Source organism: Rutidosis leptorrhynchoides, chromosome 2 (assembly GCF_046630445.1).
Source record: "Rutidosis leptorrhynchoides isolate AG116_Rl617_1_P2 chromosome 2, CSIRO_AGI_Rlap_v1, whole genome shotgun sequence".
NCBI lineage: Eukaryota > Viridiplantae > Streptophyta > Magnoliopsida > Asterales > Asteraceae > Rutidosis > Rutidosis leptorrhynchoides.
In genome coordinates, this window is record NC_092334.1 from 91,835,179 (window position 1) to 91,844,703 (window position 9,525).

The following is a 9,525-nucleotide window of genomic DNA, read 5'->3' on the forward strand; positions in this document are numbered from 1 at the left end:
CCTAAATCAAGGGTTACTAGGTTAGTAGGTTGTCTTTATAAATTCTAATAGTGCATAAAATAAGTTTAAGTGTCATCATCATCATCATTCATCATCATAAAAGCTAAGTAAGTTCGACAAGAATAGAGATCGAAACAATAGGCTGATTCGGTCAGCTGCTACGACCTCTACGTAAATCGAAAAGATGCATAGTCAGTGGCTATGGCTCCGTATTTGAGTCCCCTAACAGCTGACCAATTTTCATAACCTAACTCGTCTTCGTTTGACCTTGGCGACCATTTAAGTGCGAGTAGGTCAGAAATTTCAGCACAACGTTAATAGGGTGTAGTGACTCTCGGAGGGCCATAAATCCTAAACCGTAACTCGGATTAAGACGAGGCCTAAACGGAAAATCATCTACTCGAACCGAACTAACTGAAAATTAACTTTCCAGTAGCCCAGGTGGTCTGATCAGATACAAAAATCAGTGGACAAGTGCTCTAGTGGGGTTCTTGGTGCTTGATGCTCATCACGGTTCTCATCCTTGATGCTTGTAGCTTCAAGTGTACAACTCGTTGATGGTTTAGCATCACTTTTGATGAAGATTCACCATCAATACACAATATGTTAAGACCAAGTAAGAACACAACTCATTCATGAGTCTTAGATGGATGATGAACCAAGGTTACATCATATCCTTAGTCTTAACACAATTTCAATTCACAATAACAACTAAAGTTACAAACTTTACATTAATTCAACAAGTAATAGTACAATCTAAGTCAAATGAGGTGATGGAACCCTAAGCTAGAGAGCTTGGATCCATTTCACACAAGTTACAATTTTGCAAAACTAGAAAGCTTGAACCTTTAAGTGTTCTTGAAGATCTTGAAGCATAAAGCTTGGATCTTTAAGATATATGAAGATAACAAACACAAGTTTGAATCTTTTTCACAAAACAACATGATCAAAGCAAAAAGAACTTAGATCTAACAAAAAAATATGAAGATCCAAGCTAGAAAGCTTGCATCTTGTTTGTTCTTGAAGATCTTGAAGCATAAAGCTTGGATCTTGAAGATGCATGAAGATTACAAACAAAAGTTTGAATCTTTATCATAAAATAGAAAGATTAAAGTATAAAAGAAGTAGATCTACAAAAGATATGACGATTCAAGCTAGAAAGCTTGAATCTTTGTTGTTCTTGAAAGATTCATGCTTGAATCAACAAGATATAAGTAAGATCAAGCTAAAAGGAACTTGATTTCCATAGATGAATGATGATGATACATGAAATTGATGAAGAAAAGAGGAAGAAAAAGAAAACTTACAAGTATGGAAAGAAAGAAAGAACAAGTGTGTGAAAAACCAAAATGAGAGTAAGTGTTAAATGAATGGGATTAGGCTAGTATTTATAAGCAAATGAGTATCACATGGATTGATGAGGTGGCCATGAGGCCTCATGGTGGCCGAAATTTTTGAGGGGGGAGGGGTAGACACCATGTTGGTTTTTGGTTAGTGGTTGTCTAAAGTGTGTCCTTTTGCTAGAATCTCATGTGACAATTAGATAAACTTTATCCATTATGCTAGTATGACTCATTAATTTATTTATTTATTATTTATTTATTATTATGGGTTACTAGTAATAATACTTGGGCAAATTAATTGGGTCACTAGCTAGAGTAGGGTGGGCTTGAGCCCAACAAGGTAGAAAATCCAACAAGACTAACTATTGGGCTTTAGCAATTAAATAAATAAAATTAAGCATCCAACGGCCCAGGTAATTATTATTATAAAATAATAATTAATATTTCGCAGTCCAAAAGTTCCGGTTCCGACAAAAGTCAAACGTGCGTGCAGTCCGCGGTTTATTCGTAACGGCAAGTAACGCTAACGGTTATAAAGCATCCGGTGGACAAGTTAAGCATTCTACATACACCAAGGCACATTTTAAAGTATATATGAATATAAAACACGTATGCTAAGGTTCCGGAGTAATAAAGTAACACAGTACGCACAAATACGCAGTTTCGCAAAAATACAAAGCATAAAAGCTAGTCGAAAAAGTTGGGTCGTTACAATATATATATATATATATATATATATATATATATATATATATATATATATATATATATATATATATATATATATATACACACACACACACACACACACACACTAGGTTTTTGAGCCCGTGCGTTACACGGGTGTGTAAAAAACCGTGCAAAAAATGTAAATTTCAGTTCATATTGGTATGTAAATATCGATACTAAAATAATAAGAAAAGTATAAGAATTATTTAATAGCCCGCGTTGTTGACAAATTTCAAAAATTTGAGTTTAAGAACCCGTGGTGTTGACAAATTTTATAAGTTCTTTTGAGTTTAAGAGCTCTTGGTGTTGACAAATATTAAAAGTTCTTTTGAGTTTAAGAGACCGTGGTGTTAACAAATTTTAAAAGTGGTTTTAAGTGGTGTTACTAATTTAATGTCTACAATTTTTTTCTCACCATTAATATCTTTTTAATTGTATACAGTATAAATTATATACTAATATGAGTACATTATAAATTTGTCATGGAACGTAACGTTAGTAAAGTCTAAGTTATATTATTTTAGAATTATTATATAAGATTATTTTTTGAATAAAAGTGAAACTTGCGAGTCTAATTTAAGAAAAAATGTTAGTCATTTCAGCAAAATAATGGTACTCGGGAGAGTAACAAAGGATGCCCAATATATTTTTGAATTACTCGATTACCATTTCTTTTAATATTAGGCCATGAATTCAATTGATGACATCGGATGCCCTATATGTTTTTAAATTACTCGTATTACCAAGGATGCATCGATAAGGATACATACACATATAAACTATAAAGGATGCATAAACATATAAGGATGCATAGTATGAGTAATAATAAACACACATGTGATCCATGTAAGTGAGTTATGTCAGGGAAAAAAATATAGAGAAACCCACCATTTACACTCCATTTGTGAATTGACATTGATTTACGGTGATGATTATTCAAATATGGTTTCCAAATTTTAACTATGCCCTCTAACCGTATTCTAATTAATAGGAAAGTTAATTTTTATTTTTATTCTAATTAATAATAGGAAAGTTAATTTTTATTTTTATTTTTAATAATATATATAATATAGATATATAGATATAACATATAGATATAACATATAGATACAAACATCCTAAAATAACATATATATACAAACATATAGATATAACATATAGATATAGCATATAACATATAGATATAACATATAGATATTTTAATTTTTATGTTATATATAGATATAACATATAGATACAAACATCCTAAAATAACTTTCAACCACAATTCACAAAAAAAATTTGGTTTATATATATGTATATATATATATATATATATATATATATATATATATATATATATATATATATATATATATATATATATATATATATATATTTTAATCAATAGGGAAACACTTTTTTGGGGCGAAGTGAGGGAAGTAATTTTTTCATTTTTTTTTTTTAAATTTTCTAACATTAAGATCAAATGAAAATATGACATTTAAAAAAGACACTTTGTGATAAATGTTATTATTTTGGCAGAAAAACGCTCGAAGACATAAATGGTAACATGCATCACATATAGTGTAAGTACAGTTACATCGCGATATTGGTCCTTTATTGTCGTTTATTTGAGGAAATGTGAAGACTTTTGGTGATTATTTGAGATAAAGTGGTAATGGTAATACTAGCTCCAGAGATCTTTGGGTTAATGTTTTGGTTGTTTCTTGCTGAGTATTGGTTATATTTTAGCTTAAAGTATGCTTGGACGCGAGAAATTGAAGTTTGAGTCTAGAGCTGATCACGGTCGCAACTGGATGAATCCCGGCCGTAATACATTGACAGAAGTTGAAGAAATCGAAAACATCAGGATCACGGTTACGATACAAGGATCGCGGTCGCGATGGTGGTTGGTGATCCTGGTCGCGATGGCTCGATCGCGGTCGCGATACGAGCCCGTTCTGGTGACTTTTTGTGCAGTTATAAATAGTCGAGGTTTTTAACCCTAAATGAGAGGGCAGTTTTCCAGCTACGAAAAAAGGAGTTCTTTGAAGACCTAAACCCTAAAATTGAAGACTTGCTGATCTTTTACTTCTATTCGATTAATCATAACTTTCGGTACTTGTTTTTATCATCAGTTTATCATTGTAATCATGAATACTCTTAGTTTTTATCGTTTATTTGTTTCATGCTACATTAATATGCTAGGATAAATCAGTTTAGTGTTTGCTTGAATGTGAAACTATGAATATTGGATTGTTCTATCATTTGGATTTAATGTTTTGTGATTGAAATTAATTGTGTTTGATTAAAGATCAATTCTTATGCATGTTCTATGTTCTTAATTCAGTTACATAGGTTGTTAATCGTTTAATGTGAGTTAAATTTGAGATGCAATTTATGCTTCAACACTTAGGTGATCAAGATAATTAGAGAAGTGATTTCAAGTGATTGTGCCATTGATTTAATTGGTAATTGAAAGGCTTGTGAACTGCATGATAATGTAATTATTGCAAGTGATTGTTATAATTATGATTTTACGTGAGTTTAGTCCAAATTAAGTCTCATTAGTTTTTATCAAAATATAGTTTAATCTTTTGAAGTGCGTCTATGTGAGTTTACTTACTTTGATTGGTTAGAACTTTGTGAGAAGTCATACAACTATATTAAAGATATAATAATCGGTAATAATTGCAGGAACAATCCATATTAATAGTGAATCATTCAAGTGGACACTGTTTTATCTTAATTGTTAATTCGTTTTATTCACTTCATGTTAATTGCGTGAATTAAAATACAAACAAAAACTCTTTTATTAAATCTCTAGGATAATTACTAATTTTAAGATCTCGATTAAACTGCTCTCTGTGGAACGAACGGGTCAAATTACTTATAGGTTATTGCATGATCGGGTTATAGTTGCCTGTAATTGTGTGATAATTGTTAAGTTTTTAGCTAGTTATTTAAGGTACGATTTCACATATCAACTTTTTGGCGCCGCTGCCTGGGAGCGGTTCTACATTGGGATTTTATTTTTGCTTTTAATTATTCGATCCTTTTGTGAGAAGTAATTCTTGCAAAAGTTACTTTTCTGTCAATTTTTATTTGGTTTTACGCGCGATTTTGTTGTGGTGTGATCACAGGTTAGGTATAAATAACTCTGGAACCGTCTATAGTTTACCATACACGCAGCAAAGCTAAAGAAGAATAGGAAATCGCCGAAGGTTTCGCTGAGTTACCTTTGTATATTCTGGATTTTGAATATATCAAGAAAGAAGAATTTAACATGGCCGAAGGAGGAGAAGGTCAGACGATGGAAGCAATGATGAAAGCCACGAGGGCAGGTAACAGACATGCCATTAGATAACTGGTAGTCAACACGGATTTTGAGGTTAAGGGACAGACTTTGAATATGATAACACACCAATGCCAGTTTAGGGGTACACCGAAAGATGATGCATTCGAGCATCTTCGGAACTTTAAAACCATCTATAATTTGTTCAAGATTGCAAATATTGCTGATACGGTTATCTATTTGAGAGTGTTTCCTTGGTCCTTAAAAGACGATGCCAAAGATTGGTTAGAATCATTGCTCGAAGGTGAGATTGATAGTTGGCCTACAATGGAAGATAAGTTTTTGCAGCGTTTCTTTCCAGCTTCTAAGGCTGCTAAATTACAGAGTGACATCAATCATTTTGTTCAGATATCATACGAGACACTCTATGATGCATGGACACGGTTCAGTAAAATGTTACGCAATTGTCCTCAACACGGGTTGAACAATTTTAATAAGGTACAGATTTTCTATAAGGGTGTCAATGTGCCGACTAGGAAAGAAATTGATAGGTGGTTCTTTAATGAAAAAGACTTCGGATGAAGCTTACGACATCATCTCTGAAACTGCTACGCATTCTTATGATTGGCATCAAGCGATGGATGTCTCTCGCTCTTCTCACGTTGCTAGTACCGAAACTAGTGACGAACTTGCTTCAGTTAAGGCTCAACCTGTAACTTTTAAAAGACAGATGAAATCTATGACCAAAGAGATGCACGCGATAAAGGTTGGTTGTGAGTTATGTCAGGGACCACATCTTACGAAAGATTGTGATCAAGCATCAATGGAGGAGCAGGTTAATTATCTGGGTTATGTGAAAAAGGGAGATTTTGCGCTTAGTAAATTTCCGGGTGGAAGGCAATTTTTCAACCAAGTGGGTAATACGAGTGGTAATAATTATCAGAGTGGTAATCAGGTTTATCATGGTAATCAGAAGACTTATCCGTATAGGCCGCCTGGGTTTAACAACCGAAATTAGCAAGCTCCATCCAGAAATTTTCAGCAACCTATACAACCAGTTCAGCAGCCAGAAAATAAGATGCCTCCGTTGGAAGAATTGCTAAGGGGTTTTATCATGAAAACGGACGAGAGTATGACTGCTTTGAGACAAGATGGTGAATCTACAAAGCAGCAAGTCGGAAGTCAGCAAGCCTCGATTCAGAACTCGAAATGAGATGTGGGACGTATTGCTCAGTCTTTATTGGAGAGACCACCGGGTACTCTCCCATCTAACACGCAGTCCAATCCGAACAACAAAGGACCAGTTAAAAATGAGCACGTGAATGCCATAACCACCCAAAGTGGTTTGGTTATTAACGAGGAGACACCGAAGTCTCCTCCTGTCGTTTCTCCTGATGTTTCTCCTAATGTTTTGCAGGTACCTACTAATGAGGAGTCTGAGAAGGATGAACCTAAGGATGATGAGCCAAAAGTTTAAGAGCAAAAGAAAGATGATCCACCAGAGATCATAGCTAAGCTGCCATTGAGAGTGTACAAAGCACCGATCCCATATCCTAAGGCTCTGAAGAAAGATAAACTGGCGAATCAGTACAAGAAATTCTTGGATATGATTAATCAAATCAGCATCAATATACCATTGGCGGAGGTGATAAAAGGAATGCCCAACTATGGGAAGTTTTTAAAGGACCTGATCTCTTAAGTAAGTACCAAGAGGTGTCAGACACATTCCTCAATGAGGCATGTTCAGCTATTTTGAAAAAGCAAAAGATGCCTCCTAAATTGGGAGACCCGGGTAGCTTTATCATCCCTTGTTTATTGGGATATTCGATAGTGTACGATGCACTAGCCGACTTGGGGGCAGGCGTTAATTTAATGCCTTATTCGTTATACTTGAAATTTGGCCTAGGAGACTTAAAACTGACTAGAATGGGAATTCATTTGGATAACCATTTTTTGACACTCCCATAGGTATAGCCGAAGACTTAATAGTAAGAGTTAGCCACCCTTTTCCAAACAAGGAACCATTAGTCTTTCCGGTCGATTTTGTGATCCTTGAAATGAAAGAGGACACTAAAGTACCAATCATTCTAGGTCGACCTTTTCTAAACACCGCTGATGCTATTATCCATGTTCAACAAAACCAACTTAGCATAGGTGTAGGTGACGAAAGTGTGATTTGCCATGTAGATAAGGACATGAAACAACCTAAGTCCACGGATGATACTCGTTTTCAACTTGATGTTACAGACTTGTGTGTTGAGAATGATTTGCAGGAAATGTTGGAGGTTGATACCACGGGTTTTGGTCCCACGGATGGAAGTGATGACTTTGATTTAGATGCTGAATTTGAATGTTTGATGAAAGCGGATACTGATGATGAATTGAGTGATGAAGATGACCCCAAAGAAGAGGAACTGGTTGAAGAGATCAAGGAGGAGGATAAGTTCCGAATCAAAACTTCTTTGGAAGAACCGCATGTACTTGAACTTAAGAAACTTCCGGAACATTTGGAGTATGCATATCTTTAAGGTACATCACAGTTACCGGTAATTATCTCTTCTACCCTTACCGGTGAACAAAAGGGTCAGTAATTTATCTTCTAAAGGCTCACAAAAAGGCAATAGCTTGGAAAATGACCGACATACCGGGCATCAACCCCTCCTTTTGCACTCATAAAATCATCTTAGAGGAAGAGTACAAACCCGTTGTTCAACGGCAAAGGAGGCAAACCTAAATATGAAGGACATGGTGAAAAAGGAGGTAGTCAAGTTACTTGACGTCGGGTTAATTTACTCGATCTCCGATAGCCCACGGGTGAACCCCGTCTAAGTTGTACCGAAAAAGGGGGGTACAACTGTTGTGCTTAACGAAAAGAACGAACTTGTTCCTACACGCACGGTTACGGGTCGGAGAGTTTGTATAGACTATCGTTGCTTAAACGACGCCACTAGGAAGGATCACTTCCCGCTACCATTTATCGACCAAATGCTTGAACGGTTAGCGGGAAAGGAGTTCTACTGTGTAACGACCCGTCCTAATCCACCTGGACGAAGTCATCAACATTTGGTCCCATTGCGATGATCGACTCCAAATTATGTCCTTAAAATGAGCAAATGCACAGCGGAAGACTTAATTCGTACCTGAGAATAAACATGCTTAAAAGTGTCAACCAAAAGGTTGGTGAGTTCATAGGTTTATTATAACAATCATTTCAGTATCTTAATAGACCACAAGATTTCATATACACAAACGTTTTAATAAAAATATTCTAAGTGGTTGAGCACTTGGTAACCATACTTAACATTTAATCAACGTCGCATATTCCCTTTATTATGAAATCTCACTACACCGTACCAAGTGTAGTCACCGAAACGAAGTACTGTGCAACCGTTGAATACTGGTCGTCCAGTCCGGTTGGGGTTGTCAGGCCCGATAGATCTATCAACAGGATTCGCGTTTACAATACCACATGTAAATAGTAGTTACCAAGCTACAGGGAAGTATGCCAGTGGTACAACTCAACGTAGAATATATTTTTAAGTACTTGTGTCTATTTCGTAAAGCATTAATAAAAGCAGCGCATGTATTCTCAGCCCAAAAATATATATTGCAAAAGCAATTAAAAAGGGAGCAAATGAAACTCACGATACGATATTTTGTAGTAAAAATATGCATACGACGGAACTGAACAACGCAGGGTTGGCCTCGGATTCACAAACCTATATCATTTATTTATATGTTAACACATATAATGGTAATCCAACAACGTTATATATATTTAGTTATGTATTAAGATTAATATTCATATATAATATTATTAATACTTATAATATATCAAAATGCTTATTTGATATATGATTTAATTAACGTTATATCAATATATATAATATTATATTAGTTAAAACATAATATTATGTAATATTAGTATACCTAAATATATTTTTATATAAATATCTTATGTTTGCAAAAATTAATAATTGTAATCATACTAAGTTAAGGATAATAATAATGATAGTAATAATAGTAATAATAATAATAAAAATGTTATTTTTTTTAATAATGAGAATTTTAATAAAGAAATTGGTAATTTTTAATGATAACAAAATAATAATTTTAGTAGGAATGATACTTATAATATTAACAGTAGTTTTTAAATAAAATATAAGTTTAATGATA